Source organism: Polypterus senegalus, chromosome 12 (assembly GCF_016835505.1).
Source record: "Polypterus senegalus isolate Bchr_013 chromosome 12, ASM1683550v1, whole genome shotgun sequence".
NCBI lineage: Eukaryota > Metazoa > Chordata > Cladistia > Polypteriformes > Polypteridae > Polypterus > Polypterus senegalus.
Genome location: NC_053165.1, coordinates 46,899,963 through 46,915,462, shown reverse-complemented (window position 1 = coordinate 46,915,462; position 15,500 = coordinate 46,899,963). Strand labels below are relative to the sequence as shown.

The window sequence follows — 15,500 nt, the reverse complement described above, 5'->3', positions numbered from 1 at the left end:
AAAACATCCCCCACACCATTACACCACCACCACCAGCCTGCACAGTGGTAACAAGGCATGATGGATCCATGTTCTCATTCTGTTTACGCCAAATTCTGACTCTACCATTTGAATGTCTCAACAGAAATCGAGACTCATCAGACCAGGCAACATTTTTCCAGTCTTCAACTGTCCAATTTTGGTGAGCTCGTGCAAATTGTAGCCTCTTTTTCCTATTTGTAGTGGAGATGAGTGGTACCCGGTGGGGTCTTCTGCTGTTGTAGCCCATCCGCCTCAAGGTTGTGCATGTTGTGACTTCACAAATGCTTTGCTGCATACCTCGGTTTTAACGAGTGGTTATTTCAGTCAAAGTTGCTCTTCTATCAGCTTGAATCAGTCGGCCCATTCTCCTCTGACCTCTAGCATCAACAAGGCATTTTCGCCCACAGGACTGCCGCATACTGGATGTTTTTCCCTTTTCACACCATTCTTTGTAAACCCTAGAAATGGTTGTGCGTGAAAATCCCAGTAACTGAGCAGATTGTGAAATACTCAGACCGGCCCGTCTGGCACCAACAACCATGCCACGCTCAAAATTGCTTAAATCACCTTTCTTTCCATTTCTGACATTCAGGAGATTGTCTTGACCAGGACCACATCCCTAAATGCATTGAAGTAACTGCCATGTGATTGGTTGATTACATAACTGCATTAATGAGAAATTGAACAGGTGTTCCTAATAATCCTTTAGGTGAGTGTATGTTCCAGCATCACGTCCAAATGGGCTGGAGCGATTTTCATGAAACGCAGTACACATGTTCCTCATTGGTCGACAAAAATACTGTAGGGTGAAATCAGCCATAACCCACCCCCTTCTGGGTAGGGTGGGGGGTGATCCTGTGGTCTTGTATGCATGTTATCATCCAGTTGACACTTGGAACGACCACCAGAGGGCGAACTGGAGGTGACTGCCGGCATTCTTTATGTTTGAGCCACCATCGCGCCCCTGTTGCTTTTCAAATTAAATACAGTTGGCTGGTTCCGACCGTCAACTGGATGATTACATACATACAACACCGCAAGACAAGCACATTAGTGAGTCTTTATCCATCCATTTATTATCCAACCCGTTATATCCTAACTACAGGGTCATGGGGGTCTGCTGAAGCCAACACAGGGAGCAAGGCAGGAAACAAACCCCAGGCAGGGCGCAAGCCCACTGCAGAAAACCCACGCAGACACGGGGAGAACATGCAAACCTCACGCAGGGAGGACCCAGGAAGTGAACCCAGGTTTATTGTTGAATTTATTTTTATTTTTAAAGTTGTGTTTTTTATATTTTAATTATGCTTTCCTCAAAGAATTAAAAAAAAAACAAAAAACTTTATTTTCCTCCTGTGCAAAACTGGGTATTTCGGCTAGTCTTATATAAAAACGTCTACACGTGGAAGTGTGTGTGTCTGTCTGTCCAGCCCAGAAATGTGAGGCTACATCGTGAAGCTGAAAGAGCCAGCAAGGCGACCCCAAGTTAACGAGTCAGAAGAAGAAAGAAGGACGAGGGTACAGCATGAAGCTGAAAGAAAGCGACTCTGTCGCCAAAGTGAAACTGCCAATGACAGACAAACGAGAGAGAAACTTGCTTAGCCGCTGATAGACAAGAAGGGTTAGCACACCCGCAAAATGAAACCCCCAACTCTGCATTTCAATTTTTTTTTCCTGACGATTTCAATAGTTTCTAGAAGCCTGGGCCTTTTACAGCACAGGGTTATGGATTTGATGTTTTGTTTATCTACATTCATTTTCTAAAACCACTTACTCAATTGCAAGGCTGAGGAGTTCTGGAGCAATTCTCTTAGTAAGCATGCCATTCCACTTTAGGGCACATAATAGTGTTGGATGAGTACAAAAATTATGACTTTCGTATGGATACAAGTATTCAGACCTCAGCACTGGTACCGAAGTAAACGATGGATAGCTACAAACAACCCCATCCAGTCTTACTCCAGCCTTCCTGGTGCACTGCAGAATACTCTTAATGAAGTCTCAGTCATGTCGGAGCATATGGTTTCATGAAGTCTGCGATGTGTTTTTTTTTCTTCCCTGGCTACTTCACTGAGAATCAGGTGGAGGGGTTTGCATGGAAAACTGACGTTTACTTCCGGTACCGAAAAGAAAAAAATGCTGCATACCGTAACCATTTTGAAAATTTGCGGTACCAGTATACCATACAACTCTAGCACACAGAGACAAACCAGGATTAAGTAGAGTAGCCAGTTGACCAAATAGGCACATCTTTGGGATTTGGAAGTAAACAAAAGGAACCAGGGATGAAAAGAAAAAAAACACAGACATGGGGAGACCAGACCACAATTCTAGTGTTCCATGGAGGGCTAATGCCATGCTCGTATACAAGAACAAGATTATTTAAAGTATACTGCATGTACCATACAGAGATATGAATTGATACCTATACAGTATATACTGTACGTACATGCATTATGTACAACATACTGTATAACTTAATTAAAAATTCATACACTGATGCACACACTACACATATGCTTCACACAAATTCAAAACTCTAAAACATTGCAATGTCCCATGGCAGTAGTGTTTAGTACAAATTGGGAAGGCCAGAGATTCAAGCATAAGTTAGTGCTCAATAGTTCATTGAAATGGGCAAAACAAGTGACCGTAATGACGCTTACTATGGCATGATTTGGGGAGCTGTGCATGTTGGTTTCTAGCGTCTCCCAAAAGGCTGTCATCAGAGGCATTTTACGCAAAACCATCTCAAGGCTTTGAGAACAGTGCACAAAAAAAAAAACCAAAAATCAACCATAAGTAATAGGTGATCCTGTGAACAGATGGGTCAAAGAAGAATGACAACAAACACTCAAGCAGGTAGACCACAGCCAGTCAAACCACAACGGTATTTAAGACTGGTGTAAAAAACGTCATCTCAGAATGCAGCACGTATTGGACCTTCTCTTGAATGGGCAACAGAAGCTAAAGGCCGTGTTAGATGCCATTGTTGCCAGCACAATCTCCTGGGGCCACAGAAGCATAGTTGAGGACTGGGAAAAAGTTGAACATCACTGCTGAGTAAGTTCATTCCTTCACGCTTACAGCTTACCCCCACTCACACGGACATTTGCAGCACGATAGTGTATCATTTCATAAGACACATATTGTAACTAAACTACCAGTTGTGAGGGACAGCCGAGACGCCCCTGCTGCATATGTTCCGGGGGAGCCACCATGGACAGCTCAATACCTCCCCCGGGACGCTTGGTGGCAGCCTCCCTGGCCGATGTTGATTCCCCAGTCTCCCGCGTGGCTCCAGACATGGAGTCCTCCACAGCCTGGTTGGGAACTGGGGTGGCCGCTAGGAGGTGCTGCCGAGACTCAAGAACCCAGTTAGACGAGTAATCAGCCCCACCCGGAGGTGCAATTGGGACCAGGTGGTCAAGCACCTGGAACACTTCCGGGTGGGCTATAAAACAGGCCAGCCTCCACCACTCGGGAGCCAGAATCGGGAGGAAGAGGACGAGGTTGCCTGGGAGGAGTGGTGGTGCAAGGTGGAGAGTTGTAGGTGTTTTGTGTAAAGTGCTTTGGGACTGTGTTGGGCCTGTGGGACATGGGGAAGACGTGCCCCACGGCTGAAGAGAAAATAAAAGCCTATGTGATTTTACACGTGCCTCTGCGTCAGTCTGTGCCGGGTCGGGCGCTATATAGTGCCTTTATCACACAGTGAAATCTGCCCCTGCAAAATGCCTGCCTGGGCTTCCTCCTAGAACAGCCACCCTCAATTCCTCCAGTCCGTGTACTTTAAACTGTTGGGGTTTCAGGAAGAGAGCAATAGAAACTGAAAAAAGCCTTGAGGCTGTGAGAAAATAAAAGCTCAGTAACACAATGTAACAGACAGACAGACGCACACACAGCAGATACTTGGCTCCTGGCATTTCAAAAGACTTTTATCAGCTACAATATCTTTCTATCATTTTAACTATCGCATCAATATGTGGAATAACAGCAGCAAATAAATGGATTTTAGAAAAGCATTGTGGTCTATACCTAGGCCATATGTTAAATTACTGCGATTATATTTTGGCATATTAGGTTGTCATTTTCAATTAGATAGTAATGTTAACCTCCTTCAGTTCTTTGTTTAGGCGTACAGTCAGAAGGTGGATGCTGTGCGGCCTTGTCGTGCTCCTATTGGTGGAATTAGGCAGATTTGTTGATTCGGGTGTTTTGAGTACTGAAATCTGCATCTCCCGTGGCTCTTCATTATCATCTCTCTTAATGGCAGTCCTTTTCACCTCGTTTTGACTTTTTACTTCAAAAGCAAATGTCACAGTTCATATTTCCATGACTGTACCTGCCAAACTTTCATAAACTCTTGACACTATCGTTGAGCGCATACAGCACCTCCAATAACATATAGCTCACGTTCACCACTCATCTACTGCGGTCTTCGAATGTTAATGTATAATAAATATAAAAAATATTGCAACAGGTTATGTTTATTTTTAACACGTGCAGTTTGCTCTCTGCACACAGTTATATACTGAACTGGGGTCTATTTAGGAGACTTTCCGGCTGTAGACAGTCTAACATAATCAGAAGCTGGCTCTATGTCAGACCAAGTTAACAAGAGCACTTTTACTCTTTGTAGCTCTGAATCACCGGCCCTATTTTGAGTGCCACCCTCATGAGGCATTGGATTGGTGTAGAAATGTGACACTCAGTGCTTTCTCCAATTGTCCCCACCCAGGTTTTTAAAAAATAAACTCAATAATCTGTGTCTCCAGGCGTATGTATTATACGTGTGGCTCAGCAGGACTACCAGTGCTGGGTCGAAACCCATAAGGAGCTCTAGGTCTTCGGGTCCCCCCTATGTATCTGGAGCTCACGCCCCTCGAGGTACCAAAACAGCATCACTTGGTGTCCATAGAAAGAAGGGTTGGTATTCTGGAGCACACAGCGCTTATTTCGTAAACGGCGCCCCTCAGTGTCGTGAGTATGTACCACTTTAATGGCCTAATCGATTGACCGGCTCTAAAGAGACTATGGCTGCAATGACCTGAGCAGTTCTCATATCACAATCCTTTTGAGCATCCTTGGGATGAGGTGGTGAGGGCCATTCACAGGAATTCTGTGCAGCCGTTCAATTGGCACTCACGTACAAACTGCACAACATTCCTGAGCAGCCCATCCAGTGACTTGTAGAATCCATGCCCAGACAAATTCATACTGTTCTGAAGGCATAAGGCAGCACAACAGGCTATTAGACAGAAATAGCTAATAAACTAGCAACTCTGTGAATATCCTAATAACGTGTGCACACATGCAGACACACACAATTATTTCAGACCATGAAAGTTAATAATGGATTTATTGGAATGTGCTGCTGTAATATTGGGACATCTGGAGGCACAACATATTAACTAAAACTGGCAAGCACAAGCTGAAAGTTTTTTCGTACTGCCCTATAATTTCACTAACAAACTTTTATTGTCAACAACCTTTCCATCTCTACCTCTCACCCCACGGCTCTTTAGAATTGTGGCACAGACTTTTAACAATGGGTGCTCAGGAACAATAAGCAATTTGTTCAGGGTTTTAAAATGAGACTGAACCAACAGGCTTGAGGTTTACACTCCGGCCACACTGCCTGTTTATAGTATTATAAAATGTCACTTATTTAGGATTTGGGCTCAGGTGACAAAAGGAAGTACTGTGGTAACCTTGTAAAAAATAATATAAATTAAGAACTAAAACCAAGGAACTCGTTATTTGCTCTGGAGCCTCCACACCCTGTCACTATTCAGGGAGGGGATGTGGTACATTGCTAGAAGTACTTGGGGGTCCACATCAATGACAGGCCTGGACTGATCTACTAACACATATAAGAAAGGGAAGAGCAGTCTCCATTTGTTTCTTACGTGACTATGCTCCTTCAGTGTAACATCCATCACATCTTCTGTAACTGCACGCTGCCATACCACCTGCACTTCAGAAGAGGTCTTCCACTTGAATCTAAGCAGGTTTGGACCCGGCCAGTGCTTGGATGGGAGACAATCTAGGAAAATCATGGGTTGCTGCTGGAAGAGGTGTTGGCGAGGGCACTTATCCTGTGGTCTGATGAGGACACTGTGCTGTAAAAATGGCACCTGCCTTCGGATGAGGCATAAAACCGAGGTGCTGACCCCCTCTGTGGTCATAAAAGATCTCAGGAGATCTTTTGCAAAGAGCAGGGCGTATCCCGATCTCCTGGCTATAGTGCCCTCCATGGCCCCCTAATCACCTCCTCTCTCATCCTTCACCACCTAATAGCTAATGTGTGGTGAGCGTACTGGCGCAAAAGTGGCTGCCGTCACATCATCCAGGTGGATGCTACACATTAGTGGTGGTTGAAGTGGCTCCCCACACACTGAAGCACTTTGAGTGGTGAGAAAAGCACAAAATAAATGTAAAGAATTATTATTATTAACTCTGTGATGGCCAGTGCAAATTTCTGTGGTGTTTTGTGCCGGGTTGGTAACATCATTTCAAGAGAGGGCCACCAAATAAACAAACTAATGAAGAAGGCAGGCTCAGTTATGGGATGCACTGTCAACCCCCTGGAGGGAGCAGAGAAGAGAAGAATGAGAGCCAAACGAACGGCCAATTATGAACAATGTTGCACATCCACTCTCTGATACGCCCCCACTTTAGTCAACAGACGTTTCAACAGAAGTAGGTGACTGTGGTGGGCTGCCACCCCGCCCGGGGTTTGTTTCCTGCCTTGCACCCTGTGTTGGCTGGGATTGGCTCCAGCAGACCCCCCGTGACCCTGTAGTTAGGATATAGTGAGTTGGATAATGGATGGATGAAGTAGGTGAAGAAACGCTACGGTGGGCTCCTTCATGCCTGTGCCAATGCGCCTTTAGAAGGCCTCACTGGGACTGCCCTCTTACCTTCAGCTAAGTCAGAAGTTTTCTTCATTTTGTAATTCTTTGTGTGTATTTAAGAGTTAAAGTTGTTTTGTTAGTTACAGTATGTTCGTGAGCTTCTATAAAAAAGCTAAATTTCCTTCTTGGGGACAAAGACTGCTACCTAAAAGCAACATAGATTTGTATGCAAAATTAATATACTCAAACCCCCTGGGGACAAAAAAAAATATTATCGATCTACATTATGGTATTGCAGGGGTCCTCCAACTCTGGCCCTGGCCTGCTATTTTGGTTGCAGGTTTTCATTCTAACCATTTGCTTAAATAGTGACCAGTTTTTGCTGGTAATGAACTCTTTTGCTTTAACATTCATTGACTTGCAATTTGAGACACAGACACCCCCACCAATTTGTTTCTTTTTTCCATAATTTTCAGCAAAATAATAATGACGTATAAAACGAGCCAACACATGAACAGCTGACCAATGTCCATTATGCAATATCTGACAAGAAAGAAAGGCGGGAACTTGTGTACTAAACGGATGGCACGGATGGCTAGTACCCTTTTCTATTACTGTGACGCAAATCGGATTTTCGTTTTTAACATTAGGCGCACAAAGGGGACGTTAACATTAGGGACCTGTAGGCAACTACGCTCCACCCCCAAGGTTAGTATTTGTGGCTGGGGCAGGCCAGTCTAATGATTTAAAGTTCAAAAATTAAGCAACCAGGGGGCATCCCCCACGGAGCCCAACACTAGAATGGGTAGAAACTGCCATCCACGCCATCCGTTTAGTACACAAAAGGTGACAGTTTCAGTAATACTGATCTGGGGGAAAAAAATGGAAACGTCTGCTCTGTGGTAGAATGAGAGCAACAGAAAGTCACAGAATTAAATAACGGTTTTAATTTACAACAAGAATCAGCTTCCAATTAAGAAACTAGATGGAGTCCGAGACCCCTAACTTAGCTGATCAACTGTTGGCTCACTTCACGTTTCATTTCAGTTTAGGTGTCGTTTAAGGAAAAAAATGAAGCGGTTGAAAGAACTGCACCTGACAAAAAACAAGGCGATTCAAAGGAATGGGTGGAAAAGTTCATTAGCAGCAAAAACTGGCCACAAATTAAGATAAGGGTTAGCAGCCATACAAGTGCAATGGAGTTGAAGCCCACCCTGTGTTACAGTTAAGCAATACACCTTGTGATGTCTTCAGAAACACATCATCATCGGTGATGTTACCTGTGGTCATAAGAGGGTTTCAGGCCTTTCGAACATCTTACCCCCTTGCCCAGGCACCTGAGCAGCATTCTGCCATAGCACCATCTGCATTATCCACACTCATCGTGCCTCTGTGATGGCACTATAAAGCCCACCGGATGTTTTATTCTAATTCTTTCCATTTCTCACTACCCAGACACTTGAACTGTGTGTCACTCCCCTTGCTGGAGTTGTGGTTCGGTGTATGAAGCGTGCCCTGCTGCACCAGGACAGCCTGCCAAAAGCATGAAGGAGCCTCGCAGACTGACAGATGTGCTCTCAGAGGATGGCACCCTAAGGGGATGTCACCGCACACAGCAATCTCAGCCCAGCTGGGCAAAGGGTGGCACAAGGAGGCGTGCCCTTACTGTCAGACCTTGACATCAATGTTTGTTCGCCCTTTGTTTATGAAGCGCTGGGTGATACAAGTGGGGACTTCACTGGAACTCGGGGGACAAATTTAAGTAAAGCATCATACTAAGCGTCCATCTTTTTTTTAAAAAAAGACAGTTTGTAGAAAGATACAATGATAGAATGTATTTAAAAGTAAAACAAGAACATGGTTATCGGAGGGATGAGTAGTCTGAAATAAATCCATATATTAATGAGGTCTGCATCTCTTGCTAAACAATGGCAACTTGTCAATTTAGCTCTGGAATGAGAGTTACGTTTGTTGCCTGAATGCCGAAATATTTTTAAAAGGAGTTAATAAATGTGCTGTCAAAGGTTAGTTACACAAATGATCGGGTGTTTATATCTAGGTGGGTGAATCGACCTTTGTCTCGGTCTTCTGATATGACCGAGTGCACAGGAGACAATCGGCGAAGAGTGCTCTGTGCCGCCGCCAGCTCGTTTTATTCGATCGTGCCACCTTCAACGAGTTCGGATCGCGGTTACATTTGTTTTTCAAGCACTAGAGGACTACCTTAATAGTTCATTTTAAGTGCAATTTGTAATGTCGATGCTGCAAGCCTCTGTAAACGAACTTGGGAAATTTCAAAAAGTACCCAGCTTTCAAAACCTCCAACTCCCCGAACGCACAACACAACACACACTCAACCCCGCTTAATGCAATTGAGCAATTTTGTAGAATAAACAGCGTCCCCTGCTGGACTAATGGTCTGCCGACAGCACCAGCGAATCTCCCATTTAGCAGAAAAGATGTTCTCCCGCAAAACTCAATTCATCATTTTTGAAGGGTATCAGGTGGCCTATGCGATAGATGGGTTTCGAGTAATTTTCTGCATCCTTCGAAGCGTTTCAATGCTAATGCACTTCTAGGATCTCAAAAAAAAAAAAAATCTGTCGCTTTAAATCATGAAAGAATTGTAGATTCAAAGAGAAACGGGCAAGGTGTATTGGAACTGGGCTTGCTTTTTCGAATCAATACTAGCCTCAGATCAAAGCACCCCCAATGTTCCCATCACCGCCCTCTTTGTAATGCAAACACTCATTTGTTTGTTTAAAAGTTAATCCCTCCGTGGAAAACTCAAGTGTATTGCTCTCCCCCGGCCCCGATTTAAAACAAAAGGGGAGAAAGTAAAGGATACTCAACTTTGGAGGAATAAACATAAATATAAAAAAAAAAAAAAAAATCTTATGTCTGTTAAAACACATTGCTATAACAGTACATATTTTGAGAGCACCACCCGCTGGAGTGCCCGTATTCTCGGTGGTGTCCCAGTCCATTGTGACTTTTCCCCCGTTTAACTTGTAACGCATGTGTGATGCTACCTATTAAAGTAATGTCCGTGTGTTTAACATTTAATATTAACGAAGCAACCTGCTTGAAAGGAGAACTAAAGAAACACAGATCTTCAGATTCTGCAAACAAAATGGGTATGGGAAAACTTAACGAGGAGAATAACAATAAAAAAAAGCTTACCTGCGAAATATGTAGAAATACCCGCCTCAGTTTACGCGTGGCTTTGTTTCACGTTGTATCCAAAGAAAAAAGCGCAGCTCCTTATTTGCGATATAATCCGATTCCCCCAGCTTCTTGGGGAAGAAAGAAAAGAAAACAGTTCCGAAGAATCCAAACTGAAAGTTATAGTAAAAGGCAAGAAATATGATCCGGTGCGATGAAAACGAAGACACTTTTCTCAGCTCTCTCTGCTTCCCTCACTGCCGTGTGAAGTTTCTTTTCAAAGGCTGCTATTTGCGCGGGGATGGAGGGGGCCAGTGGGTGGGCTGTTAAGGGGGTGTCTGGCTGCTATTCCTGCTATTTCGGAGCGCTCCTTTCATTCGCTGTCGCTCGCCTGAGAAGAGACGCTTCTCGCACTGAGCACATGCACCCAACAAACAGTGAGTGGCACCGGGACAGTGAAGCGCCAGATTACCTCACTGGGCCTGCCCTCAGCTACGTACTTAAAGGGGCACGGTCACCTACAGCGAGCGAGGGAGCAGGCGATTCATTGAGATCGGACGATGCGGAGAGCTCCATTCATCAAGATCGGGATCTCTTAAAGGGGCAATGAACGTGCGCTCCTGAAAAGAAAAAAGAAAAGATAAGTGCGTGAACGAGATCTGTTTAGTATGCACATATGTGCTATATGTATACATACATACATGAGATAACCGTGGACGATCATACAATGAATATTGTTGAAGAAAATATAATTGTAGATAAATATTTCTTATTACAAGTCGGCCCTTCCACCCTTGAAATTGTTCTTGTAAATTTCATTCAGTGATGATTTTAGTGTGTCTCATTAGTTTAATAACAGACCTTCAGTCTATCTATCTATCTATCTATCTATTTATCTATCTATCTAATATAGAGCCATTCATTATCTATCTATCTATCTATCTATCTATCTATCTATCTATCTATCTATCTATCTATCTATCTATCTATCTATCTATCTATCTAATATAGAGCCATTCATTATCTATCTATCTATCTATCTATCTATCTATCTATCTATCTATCTATCTATCTATCTTCAGTTTCAGCTCAGTTTAGTTTGAAATAGCACTCTTTAAATACTTCGGGTTTGGAGCACTTGCGCCTGTTTCCATCTACAAAGAAATGACAGAAATTATTCTGCTATACTGTAAATCATTTATATACATTGATACGTAAGTTAGGCTGAACTCACTGTAAAGCAGAGCGAATTCAATCTGAATGAGACACGGTCAGTTAGCAATAGAGGAGAGGAAAACAACAAAAAATTTCACTTAGCCACATTCCTACAGAAAATAAACCTCTGGAGGTGAATAACAGTTTTTAAAACACAGTCACGTTATGCAATCGTTTTATTTTCTGTTTTATAAGTTTAGTTAATTTAGCCTACTTTGAAAAGATCTGTTTTCACTTTGATGTTAAAAAGTCTTTTTTCTGCTGATCACTATAAAAAAAGCCAAAACAAGGCAGCTGTGATTGAATGTTCAATAGAAATAAAATATGAGAACTTTCAAGGGGGTGAGCACTTTATGTATATAAACGCACTATATGACCAAAAGTACGTGGACAGCCCTCCAAATTATTGAGTGCAGATATTTAAATTGCACTCATTGTGGAGAGGTAAATACAATCAAGCAAAAGGGAGACATGGTGGGCACAATTTCCCATGGACACACTCCAGTATATTGCGGGGAGCCTTCACAGAAGACTGTTATAGCCACTGGATTTGGGGGAGAAGCAACTTTATATTAATGCTAATGATTTTGGAATGGGATAATAAAAATAATTCCTTACTTTTATATAGTCTTTGTATCACTACTCAAAGCACTTTGCTTAGTGAGTGGGGAGCCACTTCAGCCACCACTAATGAGGAGCACTCACCTACATGATGCCATGGCAGCCATATTTGCACCAGTATGCTCACCACACATTAGCTTTTAGGTGGTGAAGGGGTGAAAGAGATAGCCACTTAGAGACAAGAGAGGATTAGGGGGCCAGAGTGACTAGGCTACGGTGGGCGATTTAGCTTTGGCATCGGGATACACCTTGCTCTTTATGAAGGATGCCCAGGGATTTTTAATGACCACAGAGAGTCAGAATCTCGGTTTTACATCTCATCTGAAGGATGGCACCATTTTTACAGCACAGTGTCCCCATCATGCAATAGAGCATTGGTTTCCTGTTCAGGCCACAGGGTAAGCATCTCTTGCTGGTCTCTTCCAGCAGCGACCCAAACTTTTCTAACTAGTCTCCCATCCAAGTACCAGCTTGGCACGAATACGCTTAGCTTCAGGTGGGTGATCTGTTCTAAAGTGAGTATGGTGTGGCTGCTGGTCAAAAAGCTCAACTAGGTGTGATGGTCAGCTATCAGTAAACATACAGTATATATTTATATTCTTTCTGGTTTAAAATATAGTGGTTATAGCACTGCTGCCTCCAGTGTTATGCGTTTACATCTCAAGCACACAGTTGTTATTTATATGGAGTCCGCAAATTGTCTCTCTCTAGTCTAAGAGGGGATTCTCAGATTTTCCTCAGATGAATTGTGGATTAATAAAGAGGCAGTACTAACAAGAGAGTGAGGTCACCCCTTGTACATACTGTACAATAAAATGTTTGAGATGGAAAGATGTTATTCCTGAAAATCTCCAGGAGTACTGAGAGAGAGACTGTGAGAAATGTGAGTGCTGGACTCTGCAGGGTACCATCTGACTTCAAATGCTGCCATTATGGACAGAAAAACTGCAGGTACTCCAAAAAGCAAAACGTAGACATGCCAGCATAGGGTACCGGTGAGTACCAGCTCACTTCAAGCATTGCCCCAGACAGGCAGCTTGGCCACTCTGAATTGGCCCAGTGTGAGTATGGCGGTGGATCTGCATGGTGAACTTTAGGGCCTCCATAACCCTGAACTTGAAAGAAAGTCACACGCCAGCGGTCATAAGCATGATGGCTATGGAGAAGAGGAAAAGAGTCAATTATAGAAGTGGGGTATGTTATAGAAAAAAATATAGTAAAATGATTAAATGTATTTCCTGTGGTATTTTAAGAATTTCCTTGAGTGATGTAGCATTGGTAGACAGTGTGGTGTTGTGTGGTTAATTCTTTGGACTTCATGCCCTGGGGTTGTGGGTTCAAATCCATTGTGTGCCCATCAGCGAGTCACTTCTGGTCCAATTGAAAAAGCCACACAAATGTAATTGAATTGTGTCTGAAATGTTGGAAGTCTCCTTGGGTAAAGGTAGCAGTCAAGCACAAAATAATACAGGGTGGCGTAAGGAAACGGGACATTTTGGAAGTGGGTGTAAGGGACCATGGGGCGTTGGCAGTTGTTTGTGACCGATGCAACCTCGCTTAGAATCTCTTGCCATTAGTTATAATGGAGCAGTGGAGTGGTGCGCAACGGGCACTCACTGGCAAAGCCTTTTATAAGAATGGTGACAGGGTGACTGCACATTACCAGTTAGGATGTCACGATCATGTCCCATCTGCCCATGCAATTACAACATTCAAAGAAATGGGTTTAGCCTTTAAAAAAGAAGTCCCCAAGTGGAGCCACTTCACATACTGCCCGACAATCGATGGCAAGCAGCTATCCGACGATTGTTTCACACCGCGGTGACATTCCTTGGCCTCCGAGACCCCCAGATCTCATTGTGATTTTTTATTATCGTGACGCAAATCGTATTGTCGTTTTTAAGGGGACATTAACATTAGGAACCTATAGGTAACTATGCTGCACCCCGACTAACTATTAGTGCTTGGGGTAGGCGACTCTAGTAATTTAAAATCCAAAAATTAAGTAACCGGGGCAGCAGCCCCACCGATTTGCATCATGTTCATAGAAAAGTACCAATTTTTTTTTTTTTTCTGTGGGGACATCTTAAAAGCCAAGAATTGCAATGCAGAATTTCCACAGCAGCCTGTCAGAATGTGTACGGGAACTGGACAACACCTTCATGATGTTTTCTTCAAAACACAAAATGAATATTGATTACCATCATTAATTGTGGAAATAATACATTTCATCATTAAATGTGTTTTGTAATGCGTTTTTTTTCATCCATTGAATGAGGAGGTTTCTCGTGTTCGTGTGATCTCAGACTAATTGAATCCTTTAAAGCACGGGTGTCGAACTCTGGGCCTGGAGGGCCGCAGTGGCTGCAGGTTTTCATTCTAACCCTTTTCTTAATCAGTGACCAGTTTAATTAACTTATTTTCTCCTTGTTTTTAAGGATTTCGTCCTGTGAATTTATTCTTTTTTTTCTTTAAATGACAGCCAGACAGAAATGAGATTTGAAGTGAGCCAACAAATGACAAGCTGAGTCTGGCCTCAAACTCCATTTCATTTCAACAGATGAGCAGCTAAATTGGGATTTCAAACTCAACCAATTTCACTCCAACCAATCTCTTAATTAGAAGTTGATTCTTGCTGATAATTAAACCCTGTTATTTAATTCCATAGCTTGTTGCTGCTCTCATTCTGCCACAGCAGACATTTCAAAAACTGTTGATTTTTCAGTTTTTTCCACGAACGCCATTAAGATGTTATGGAGACCTGAGAGATCAGCCTTACTGAGACCTTCACCTTTCTTTATTTTCAGATATTGTGTGATGGGCACAGGCGGCTTGTTTTGTTTCTCATTTCTGTTTGGCTGCTAGTTAAAGAAAAAGAAACAACTATGGGGCCAAGTTAATTAAAACTAAGGCAAAATAAATGAATTAGCAGCAAAAACTGGTCACTAATTTAGAAGATGGTTAGAATGAAAACCTGCAGCCGCTGCGGCCCTCCAGCACCAGAGTTTGACACCCCTGCTTTAAAGTGACTCCGATTGTTCTTTATGATAAACGGTCCTGCACTGACTGCTAATCCCTACCCAGCTGGAAAAGATTTCTTATCCAAGTAAACCCGACCTAGAAAAGCTGGCACAAAAAAAACGGTTCATTTACAAAGAAGAGGTGATTTTTTGTTTTTGTAATTGTGCAAATAAACATAAATAAAGTCAAAGTCTTAGAGATATCCTTATAATTAGTGTGCAGCGTTATGTGCGGAGTGACACTAAGCTGGACCTATATTAAGTATTCTTTTTATAAGCAGTTAGAAGAATTTCTGTTTGTGTACACAAATATTAGATAACACAACCTCAAAGGAAGCAGAGAGACGCCCATTGGCTGCCTCTTACCACTTTGAAATTTCCATCTCATGACTCAGTTTTCTGAAGATGAGCCCACTGAGAGAGCAGTGGCTTCATTCAGACCAATTGGTTTCTTAAAATATCCTGCTGGGGTGCTGAACTCCAGAGCCTGCTGGAGACGCCAAGAAGCACAAGGCTGACACAACACCGCACATTCATTTAGAGGGCACGAGTACGCTTTACATAAAATAGATGGCCTTTGAAGGACAGCAGGACTGCCATC

The 15,500-nt window shown here is 42.9% G+C and overlaps 1 protein-coding gene across 4 annotated transcripts in view; it reads right to left on the bottom strand.

Moving 5' to 3' along the window:
* The window catches only part of plxnb1b (plexin b1b), a 308,635-nt gene extending 298,147 nt beyond the window's left edge, over positions 1-10,488 (bottom strand). For all 4 annotated transcript variants that reach the window (XM_039771079.1, XM_039771083.1, XM_039771080.1 and 1 more), the window contains exon 1: positions 10,062-10,488. The gene's annotated coding sequence lies outside the window, so the exon portion shown is untranslated. The remainder of the gene's footprint in view (positions 1-10,061) is intronic.
* Positions 10,489-15,500: the final 5,012 nt, after the last annotated feature.